Here is an 11,478-nt window from a genome sequence, read left to right on the forward strand (position 1 = left end):
GCGGCGGGGGTTGATTGGCTACTGGGGAACTCTGTTGTATTGCTGACCAGTTGGGACAGGGATCAGAGAGAAGCCTTAGCTCACCTCAGGAGTTAGGGAAGCGCCATCACAAAGAGGCATGCCCAAGGCAAACCTGTGAGGTGACACCAGGGTCTTCACTTCCAAATGGGGCTGGACGAGGCCCCAGAAGGCGAGGCCAGAGGCCAGGGACAGGTCATGAGGTCTGCAGGGGTTGGGAAGGGTAAGTGGGACAGCTTATGGGCTGGGGGATGTGGCCCTGCTGACTGAGTAAGCCCCAGTGAGACTCCAGCATTAGGTGCCTCGTTTTATGGGGGCATGGCCCAGGATTTCCCCATCCGAGGGTTGGGAAAGCAGCAGAGGGTACTGACCTTGGGTGGTAGGTGGATTGGGGAGCTCCGGGTTCAGACAGGGAAATGGGACGGCAGGCCAGGACACTGGTAACATCCTCTTGCCCTCTCACTGCTCCTGTACAGTGCCAAGACTGCTGCCCACACCCTGTGGAGTCCTGGTCCCTGTTCCCATTGCTATCCTGTCATCCTTCCTGGCATCTGAAGTTCCAGGCATCCTTTCTAGCCCAGGAAGTTCCTGGCCAGGATGGACACTGATGGCGCCGGCATGGGCTCAAGGCAGAATCCAAATCTCCAAATTTGTTGGAAAAGCAGGAGCTTCCAGATGCTGATAAGGTTTGCTCAAGCTTGTTTGTGGATTTAGGTTCCCCTACCTGACATCCCCACTCCACAGGAACCCTGCAAGGCTGATGAGGCGGCTCTTTCTAGTCAACATGCCTCTCTGGGAGCACATGGGTCCCAGGGACTGTCTGGAGGTGTGTAGAGGTGCCTGCAGAAGCTGCTCCCAGGGTCAGGGCTATTTAGAGGAGTGCAGTGAGTGTGTGTGTGTGTGTGTGTGTGTGTGTGTGTGTATGTATGAGTGAGTACATCTATGTGAGTGTGGTGATTGTGTGCATGATTTCTTTAAAAAGTGGCAGTAGCTGTTGGTGACTATGGGTTCTAGAAACCCCTTGGTGAAGCTGTTTCCTGTGGGGGATGATGAGAACGGCACACTTTGTCTGACAATATCTTCCCCTTTGTCTTTAATACAGCCAATGAAGAAGTCCTTGATGTCAGTAGGGAGGACTTTCCTTCCTCGGGAACAGAAGGGCACCAGGCCAGGTGATACTTCAAAAAGAAAAACAAAAACAAAAACAAAAAAACAAAACAAAACCCATTCATAAAATACATTTAGAAGAGTCAGGCTGGAGAGATGGCGCAGTGGAAGAGTGCTGGGTGTACAGAAAGCAGACCCTGAGTTCATATCCGCAGGACCAGTGCACACCTTTCAGGCCCAGGGCGTGGGGATGGCAGAGGCAGGAGGGTTGCAGGTGCTTCCTCACCGCCAGGCAGCCCGACAGCATAAACTGAGACGTGAGGAAAGAAAGAAAGAGACGCAGCAGTAAGTGAGATGTGTGCATGCCATGAGCTTGCTGAGCCCGTGGAGCTCAAAGGCCCCAAAACACTCACCCTGCAGTCAGCTGGTCAGATGTTCAGTGTGGTACAAAATGATAATCCCACGCCCACAGCAGGCGGCAAGTCCTGTCAGAGACCTTGTCTGACAGGGGTAATGTGGAGACGGGTAGAGGAGGACACCCCACTTCTACGTCTGAATGCATCACACGTGCGCACATGCCCTTCCCTTGCACGCAAAGAAATCTAGAAAAGTCGGTGTCCACTCTTGAACCGTGAACTGAGTGTAGGCCGTGTGGCCCACTCTACTTCCTTCACTCACAAAACAAAAGTAGCCTTCTGTACAGACTGAAGTAAAAATTTAATATCATTTTTTTTGGCAGGAAGAAAATACAGGATTTATTTGAAGAATTTGAAGGTATGTTCTAGGAGAGGGACACTAGGAGTTTGAGGAAATGGTTTGACACAAAGAAGTGAGAGGCGAGCAATTTATTACTTGGCAGACAAGAGACGTGTGTTGGGTGCCTTGTTCTCACACACACAGTGTCAAAGTTGTGTTCATCACATTGCCAACTCTCTACTTCACGTTCTTTTTCGGTTGGAAGAACATGGCGCCTGCGGTGTAAAGACTCTTACTGCCTCCCTGTGAGATATTAACACCTCGAATAAGCTGATGTGTCTTCCAGGGGTTTATTTACCCGAGGGACGCATCTGTTTTTAATACCACATTTTTGCTTCACTGATTTGTACTCTAGACCAGTTCTTTTGTGTGTGTGTTGGGGGGGGGGGCGGGTTGTGAGTGCCAAGACCTCTTAAGTGGCTGCCCACTATTTCATGTGCAACAAATAGCACACACAGTGGAAAGCTGAAGTCAGCACTGGTAGCCTGCGACCACTGTATGATCAGACTGAGTCCCGCTTTAAATGGCATCCAGACGTTTGTCACATGAACTGTTAAAGGAATTGCAAACTAAGGACAGGCTGGGAGAGCTCCAGAATTTTCTGAGGGAAAGTTCCATGTAGACACTCTTCAGGACTCTGGTTAGGGGTGGGGCTGGGTGGGAGAGCTCCTGCCTACTGTGCTCAAGACTCCATGTTCCATCCCCAGTCACTGCAGACCTTCCCACAGATCAGTGTGGGGTTTCTCCCCCTTTAAATGATCCAGGATCTCTACCTCATCCGGTCTGTCTAAAAGTCTCGATGGCTACAATAATAACGGCGCTGGCATTAATTACTCATCTGTGAGCCTTTGGAGATTTCTGTTAATGGACTGCTCTTGTGTTTTTGCGTAAAGTGGCCCAAGAGTCCCTGTGAACATGTCCTTGAGCTGAAGTGTGCCTAGTATGTTGGTTAAGGTTACACTTTGTAGTCGGGGTCTCGGTTAACGAAGCTACACGGTGACTTGATACACTTTTTGCTAAGTCCCCTCCATGCTGTTTTCTATGGAATACACAGACACTAAAGTGCAACTGTCCCATTTCACATTAAGGTCATCAGCCACTGGAATCCCTGGCTGAAGGAGAGGAGGCAGACAGTCTTTCTATTGACGTAGTATTTCTATGTATTGATGACAAGCGTCTCTCCAGCACCACCGAGGTAGTTTTGTGGGAATGCTTATGAGATTGCATTTCAATACAGGGCCCATTCAGAACTTTCTTCATGGAAACAGAGAAGGATTCAGAGCCATCCTCACCGCGTCTTTCCAAGCCATGGAGCAGAAGGTGGAGGATGTTCTAAAACTCCAGTGTGAGCAAAGGTAAGGTTGTGGCTTCTTGGTGCTTTGATCCCAGGCCCGTTGACGGTTGCTTAGTTAAGGAGGATGGCAAGAGGTCGAGGACCAGCCATGAGGCCCACTGGCTCTGTTGGAAAGTGTATTCGTCTTGGTTTTTCTATAGAATAGACTTCCTTTTGTGTGATACCCTCAAATTGTTGTAACTGAAGTCAGCCGTGTTTCCTAAGGACGAAATAAGGTGTCTGGGCACTGCGCAGCTGAATCCGTGTAGCAGTAAGGGAGGTTGGGTGTGGCCTGCACATGCTGGGTGCAGTGAGCTTGGAACCCTCAAAGCATTGACCCCAGCAGTGGATCGGCAGTTCAGTGCAATAGGAAGTGAAATTCTCTCTCACCTGCGCTGTGTTTCAGCATTCAAGCGCGGTGTTCGCCACACTTCCGTAAGGAAGTCCTCACTGGCGTGAACGCGAGGAAGACTGGGGAGGCCTCTGGAGAATTCTCTGATGGTAGTGGCTGTGCATCCCCATCAGAGCAGCTGCTCAGAAGGAGAAAGTAAGGGAGAAGCTGTGCTTGTCAGGAAGACGGATGCTTGTGGGATACTAGGGCAATGCCGACTGTAATTCTCCCAGAGATTTCTGGCCCTAGGAGCTGCGAAGCGACTTCTCTCTCGACCAAGGAGGAGCAGATGCTGTTAGTGGAAGACCACAGAATCCACCTCATTTCCCTTTTCCCTGTCAGAATGTTAAAGGGGGGAAAACCACAGAGGACCTTTTCCACGTCTGTCCATTCATAGAGTTAGGGAGGGCAAGTCAGTCGGGCTTTCAGGGCAATTTCCTCATGCTGTGCAGGAGTATCTCACACACTGTTGTCTTTTATAGGCAGAAACTTTATGAAGACTCTTCTCTTCAGATCCTGAGTTTGAATAGGAAGTTAACCGCAGATGCACATCAAGTCAAGGAGCCGGCAGAAAATCTCTCTGTGAGTATCAGGCTTAGCTGGGAAGGAGTCCCTTGTGTCAGCATTGCCAAGTCAGGATGGAAAGAGACAGGACATGAGCTCAGGCAGACAAGCAGGGTGTTGTCTGTGGTGAGGAGAGAGACTTGCTCCTTTTTCTGCAGAGAGATGACTGAGTGAGGAGCCAGTGTGCGTGTGTGTGTGTGTGTGTGTGTGTGTGTGTGTGTGTGTGTATGGAGTTGAGTGAGGAGCCAGCATGGGGGTGGAGTGTGTGTGTGTGTGTGTGTGTGTGTGTGTGTGTGTGTCTGTGTGTGTGTCTGTGTGTGTGGAGTCGGGGGTCTGAGCTGTCACTGCCTAGAGAGAGTTCAGGGGAAGGTATGGGAGAGTATGCTGAGGGGGGGATCCCTTCATGATCCAAGATGTGCGGACACCCAGGAGCAGCAGGCCCACACAGCCTTCTGACACAGTGATCTGGGATGCAGCCTGGGAGCAGTCAGTGTGGCTGTGGCAGAGCAGGTGGAGACTCAGCTTTCAGAGGCTGCATTGCAGTTCAGACCAGCCCAGTCCCAGAGGAGAAGAGGGGAAAGGCTTCAGGTCACGATGGAGGAGGAGGTGTGATGACCACTGACTTTGTGTGGGAAGAGTATTCCAAGATAAGAATATACTGATTTGCTGGGTGGGTGGAACATGGCTTTAATCTCAGCACTTGGGAGGCACAGACAGGTGAATTTGTGTGGAATTCGAGGCCAGCCTGGTCTAAAAAAGTGAGTCCAGGACAGCCAAGCTACACAGAGAAAACCCTGTCTCAAAAGAAAGAAAGAAAGGAAGGTAGGAAGAAAGAAAGGAAGGAAGGAAGGAAGAATATACATATTCCTGAGAAGTGGCCAGTGTCCTGACAATACATCTAAAAGAAAAAGACTACATAATTGTAGACAAACATTTCTGAAACAGAGGCACATGGGCACATGGGAGAGTAGGTATATTAATACCAAGCAGAAAGTATCAACAATTAAAAGGCAGAGATTGATGGAATGCTTGAGAGGCCCTGCTCTACAAGTGGTCACTATGCTCCATGCCAACAAGGGTACCATTACAGTGAAGGAGTGCCTGGAGGCCCTGCAGCAAGTATTTGGATCTGTGGAAAACTGAAAAATTGCCCAGCTGAAATTTTGCAAGGCTTGTCAGGAGCCAAGAGAGAACGTTTCTAGCGTTGTGGGGTGTTTGGAGAGCCTGCTGCAAAAAGCCCTAGAGAAAAATGCAATCTCATGAAGAAATGTGAATCAGACCCCCCCTGAAACAAATCTTAGGTGGGGCCACCGTGACTGGAAAACTTGCAGAGAAACTTACAGTGATGAAACAGCGCAGAAAGCCACCTGGTTTCCTGGCCCTGGTGAAGCTTTTTTGTGAGGAGGAGGAAGAGTGGGAGGCCACTAGGGTCCAGAGAGAGGTGCTAGAGGGATTGGAGTTAGACCCAGGACCATCTGACATAGGCAGCATGGAGAGGGCACTATTTGCCCCAGCCTTTGACAGTGTTCTTGCGACACGGCTTTACGAGGGTTCCCTTCACAGGGGGAGCCGAGGCCAGCACCGAAGGGGAGGTATGCCCAAAGATGGTTCTCTAGACACAAGAAAGCAGAATTATGACACATTCTGCTACAGTTGCCGGGAAGATGGCCACATCAGAGTACACTATATCAACCTGCCAACTGGTCTTTGGTGAAGCAGAAGAGACAGGCTGCCATGGAGACTGGAAATGGGGGCTGGCTGGCCTTGGAGAGAAGAGCCACCCCAAGCCCAAGCCCAAGTAGGCTCCAGGGAACAGGTTAACAGTTGTTCCCTTAAGCCAAGGAGACAAAAGAGACATTTGAAGGAGGGGAAAGAGTAGCTCAGAGAAGTAACAGGGTGTCTTAGTGGGGCACAGGCAGCGAAACCAGGCAGAAGTCAAGTCCCCTAGGCCAGTGCCAGCTGGAGGAAACTACTAAGCAGGCATACACTGCACTCAACTCGGCAATGACCAGATGCAAGGCCTCTGAGATGTCCCTGAGAAGGATGCCTCTGGGAACCGCTGCAGCTGCATGGGGCCATAAGGACTCAGATGGGGACAGCTGTAAAGCAGAGGCAGAAGATAGTGCGGCTATGAATCTGAGAAACCTAGCAACTTCCAGTCCATGTACAATATGGAGGAAGATGCCACGGGGAAACCAGTGCCTGGGAACAAGTGCAGCAAGGCAGTGAGACAGTGGCCAGGAGAGGAGGCCGCAAGATCCTGCCTGTCCTCAGGATCATCTACAGTGCTCTAGGGGAGCCCCATGAGGGCAGCACCCTTGAATCCTTTTGTGGGTTACCCCTACCCCCCCTACCGGGTGAAGCCCCTGGGTCTCTGGACCCAAAGGACCTGGGAGGCCAGTGCCAACCCAAGGCAGTTTCCCTCTTGGCACCCTGACAGGACTGTGAAGGGGGAGGGCAGACACCAGTGCCCGAGAAGAGCCCCAGGCTGGGGCACCTGGCACCATAGGGTTAGTGGCCCCATCTGGCCTGAGAGCCTGTGAAGGTGCAGGGCAGATTTTGTGGGAACAGGAGGTGGAAGAGCTGCAGGAGGAAGACTGGGGGTGGGGGTGCGGGGCCAGCAGTTTGTTCTGCTCTCTTTTGTCTAGGGCTACTGTTGTTTTCCCTTGGATGAGGGGAAGTAATGAGATGCAAACCCAAGCTTTACTAATACATCAGTTGCGCTGATCCCAGAGCGTTTCTATCACCCTATCCCTAGGCCCAGAAGCTTGTAGCCTCCACACAACCTAATCTTCTGCAAGCCCAGACCTTGAAGGTTTCAGCTTCCAGCCTCCATCTGCTAACCTAGGCCTAGAATGTTTACTTACTACTGAATAAGCTCACCCTTTCTAGCTCTTTCTGAACTCTGGCTGGCTGGTTCAACTCAGCTGTTCTGTCTCAAGACTCCTCTCCAAGCTGACTGATTCAAATTGGCTTCTCTTAGCTTTTGACTGAATTGCTCTGCTTGGAAAAACTGCCTCTGAATGCCATGAACTGAACTGCACAAACTCGACTGCAGTCAACTGAACTGCACTGAGCTGTACTGTATATGTAAGTTTTCTTAGCAGCTTCTTGCTCCATGTGACTCAGGATGTAAGATAGAGACTTAATTTCTACAAGGAATGAAGGCTCTGAGGCTTCTGAACTGGTTGTGGTCATGGAAAGTACAACCCTTAGTACTTAAAAAATGAAGTGGTCCACACGCTGCCTAGGCTCCAGCCTGAAAGTGGAGGCCCCTGGACTATTCATGCCCATGCTCACACATGCTCAGTAAATGGCAGGCATTCTCAATTCTCATAGGCACAGGCACATTGATTGCGTACCCATCACTGCTGTGTGAGGCAATCTGATTAGACCTCTGGTCTACTCTTTTTCTCTTTCACATCTTGAGTGTGTTCCCAAAGAGATCATGAGTGTAATAAGAGGAGTGTATGTTGGAGATTTTTTAAATTTAGCTATGTCCCAGACTGAGAGCCACACTAGTTTATGGACACAAACAGAAATATTTGGAACCCACTTTGACAGTTCGCTTAGGGTAACAATGGTAGTATGTTTGTCCTTTGGGCTCTTGTCCTCCCCAGCTATGAGGGGTTTTTTTTTTTCTCAAGAAGCATAATTGTCCTTTAATCGGAACAACTGAGGTACACACATAGTCCCTCCAAGACAATGAAAACTATGTACTGTGGGTTTTATAGAAAGGGAAACTTTGGGGGTGGAATATTATATCTGCTGGCCAGTTTTCCTGAAGTTTCAACATTGTAAATACCAGCTCCTTTTTGCAGGGGGTGATGGCTAATACAGAGACCCAAAGCTGGTCAGAGTGCTGAGAGTATGTACCAGATGTGTCCTCAGCCTTAAACCTGATACTGTTGAGACATCTGTATCAAAGTCTCCCCTGTTGTCCAGGCCCAAGGAACAGAAGAGAAGAGAGGAAAGAACTTAAAAGCCAGAGGATGGGGGAGACTGTTATGAAATGGCTGTCCCCCACATATAACACTGCAGCCACAAGCAGCCACACACAGGGGCAGGGAGCCGCCCATGTGGCCCCATTCCTTCCTAGGGAGCTATTGACTGTTAATGGCTGTTGGAGGAGAAAGTGTTTTTTCTCCGTGGGGCAGCCACTGCTGGGACTAGATGGGAAGAATGGCTTCAGAGGGAAGGGAAGGAATAGTAGAGTTTAATGGAGGGGTGACTACAATAACAATGCCGTGTGTGTGTGTGTGTGTGTGTGTGTGTGTGTGTGTGTGTGTAAAATTATGAAAAAAAAAATGCATGGGAATCTCTGCTAGGACCAGGTGGAAAGGAGTTCAGAGAGAGTGTAATGGGGGAGTGAATAAAATCATAGCTCACAATGTACTCTACCTGAATGTGTATAACTATTAAACAAAATTAAAATAAAAACATGTAGGGAAAAAACAAAAAACAAACAAACAAACAAACAACAGCAACAACAACAAACCAAAAAACCATCAGCCTGGCTCTGCAATCCCAGGACAGAGCAATCCTCGTTTGCTTTTGCTCTTCTCTCTTTTTACATTTAAACAAAAAGAGGCTCCATGACCATTGGTACCTGACAAGTGTAGCCCCACCGCTGGTCCTAATCTCACGCCCACTCCACCCACCAGCTTATTAAATGCACAAGGCAGAATCCTGGAGGGTAAAGGACCCAGTGTGTCTTTGAGATCAGGACGGGTAACTGGGTCACCTCAGCAAATTGCCAGGACGAGACCATCCTTGAGTCCACAACCCAGACCAATCTCGCCTTGAGATGGGGGACATGGGTGTGGGGGATGGGCAGCGGGAGCATGCAAAGAGAGCCCAGGCCATTTGTGGTCATCCAGCGCCATCTTGCGGCTGGCTCGGGTACTGCCTCAAGAAAGGCCTGGCAGATGCCAAAGTCGCATTAGCAGCCATTTCATGGTTTGCGTTGTCGTATTTCCCAAGGGTCACCACTATATGAGCTCAAGGCTTCTGGAAATGGCCGCTTGCGCAAGCGCACTTTTTCCAGGCCACCAGCTTTGCCAATGACGCCCCCTGGTGTATTCATGTGCATGTGCTCATATGCAGGCTTGCAGATCACTGATCTTAGGTGTTCAAGACTTGGTTACACTGCTACTGAGTCAACACAAACAGTACACATACAGATGTGTGTGTTTTGTTTCTGCTGCTCATGTCTACAGAAATTTGAATGAAACCCTGATCCACTTTTTTTCTCTTTTACCTCTTAAGTGCCTGTAATCACGAACACTGATATGTAAATATGTAAAATAAACTAGGAAGCTATGAAACTATTAATACGGTGAGGGTTGTATGCATATCTTCTTCCTTCCCTTCACTGTATCTTTTTTTCTGAAATTGGTGATTTATGAAAAAGAATGCAATCAGACACTGCCATTCCCCCTAGTGCCTTGAAATTGGCACCTGATGGCAAAGGGCAACATAACCTTTTCTATAACAACTTCCGGCTGATATGGGGGTGTCGTGGCAGAGGCAGGAAGGCTGGAATGACGGTATATGACGATGAAAGAACAGGCTGGAGGGCATCTGTTTTGCTTGGTGCTTGCTGTCATGTTCTTCTGCAGGACTATCTGGGGCTACTGAAACGTAGGCTACTTTGGAGCAGTCTGTGTTGCACAAGCTCAGGCTGCTTAGAAATTATGTCAGAAGCACCTAGCAATGGCAGGTGTGGAGCAGTTTGTAGTGTTCAGTTGATTGGAAAACTTTTGGGACAGATGTAAACTGGGAACAGAAGGGAAACTTAAGGAGGTTAGGGGAACATTTTTTATCTTGGATGTACACTTGAAACTTCCAGGCCTATGGTCTTGGTTGTTGTGTGAGGAAAGAAAGGATAGCCTTAAGGGAAATGGGGTGTTTTTCTCTTAAAGTCTTCAAGCTGATTTGGGGCAGAGAATACCTGTAGGGGGCCCAAATAAAAAAATGGTTAAAGAAGCTGGGTACAGTATTATTGGTCCAGTCTCTAAATGTTGAGAAATTCCAGGCTTAATATTAGTCCTGAGTGGGACAGTCTGAAATGCTGGACCAATTTGGATCAGGAGTCTTCTTTGAAGCTGTCCTTTTCTGATGAGGAACAGCAACCAAAGCACTTGGGGCTGGAACATGAAGGATGCAGGACGTCAGTGTCTCAGCATGCTGGAGGAATGAATCCTGTCAGGTCTGATCCAGCGTTAGTGTCCGGTTCTTTTATTCTGAAAACATATAATTTCTCACGAGCATTAGACAGTCCTAAAACTATGAATGTATGAGGTGTGCAAGATGCACATGTCTCAGCCAGTCTCAGAGCTATTACCATGTAGTGGGATTAGCAATATAAATTAACTGCTTGTTTTGCAGTTTGAATTCATGTAAACATAGACTTCCTTAAGTTTATCAGTCTCTCTTTTATTCAGGTCTGTTTCATTTTGACCTCTTTTAAAGACAAAATATAACGTTACCATTAACAATGAACATGCAGTTATCATATTAAAATCAAAACAAGATTGTATAGTTTTAAATGTCCTTTTTCTAGGTTCTGTGGCACTTGATGTGTAAGCTAGGCCACAACCTGTTTCCCGAGAAAATGCTTCTCGTTGTAGAAACAAGCCGGTTTCCCTGAGCAGAAAAAAAGGGCATTAAGTTTTAAATAAACATCAGATAGATTCTCATTTTATCTTAGGGTTTATGTATATTGTACCTACATAGGCAGCTTATATGTTTGTTTCTCTTTTTAACCTTTCCTTGGTCCTTATCTTGACCAACAAAATATATTTTTAGGCCTAGGTATCTTGTACCTGGCTTTTTACATTTGTTGTGGGTGGTTTTGTCTCACCCCTTCTCTAAGTGGGAGCCATGTAGCTTCATGTCTGTCTCCCCTTTCAACCCATGTCTTTACCTTGACCAACAAAATATACTTAAAGCATTTTTATAAACATAAACCTCAGATTGATGCATATCTATCCTTTAGGTCAGTAAGTATATACAATCCATTGTTAAGAAAAAGGAACATACCAAAAAATTTGTCAGTTTAATTCTTAAGCAGTCTCTTGTAAGTAACTTATCTTAGCAGGGGGTCATGCCTGTGGAGGCCAGGTTGGAACTCAGGTGTCCCTCCTGGCTTTTGTCTTTACTGTGTTGGGATTAAGGGCTCCACCCTCTTTAATGATTTCATTTCAATTTAGTCAAACTTTTTAGAAATCTCAGTAAAAAAAAACCAGGGAAACAGGGAAATAACAAGGAAACCAGAAAAGTCTAAGCCTTGGGTCATTTGCAACAA

The sequence above is a fragment of the Acomys russatus genome, unplaced genomic scaffold, assembly GCF_903995435.1.
Source record: "Acomys russatus unplaced genomic scaffold, mAcoRus1.1, whole genome shotgun sequence".
NCBI lineage: Eukaryota > Metazoa > Chordata > Mammalia > Rodentia > Muridae > Acomys > Acomys russatus.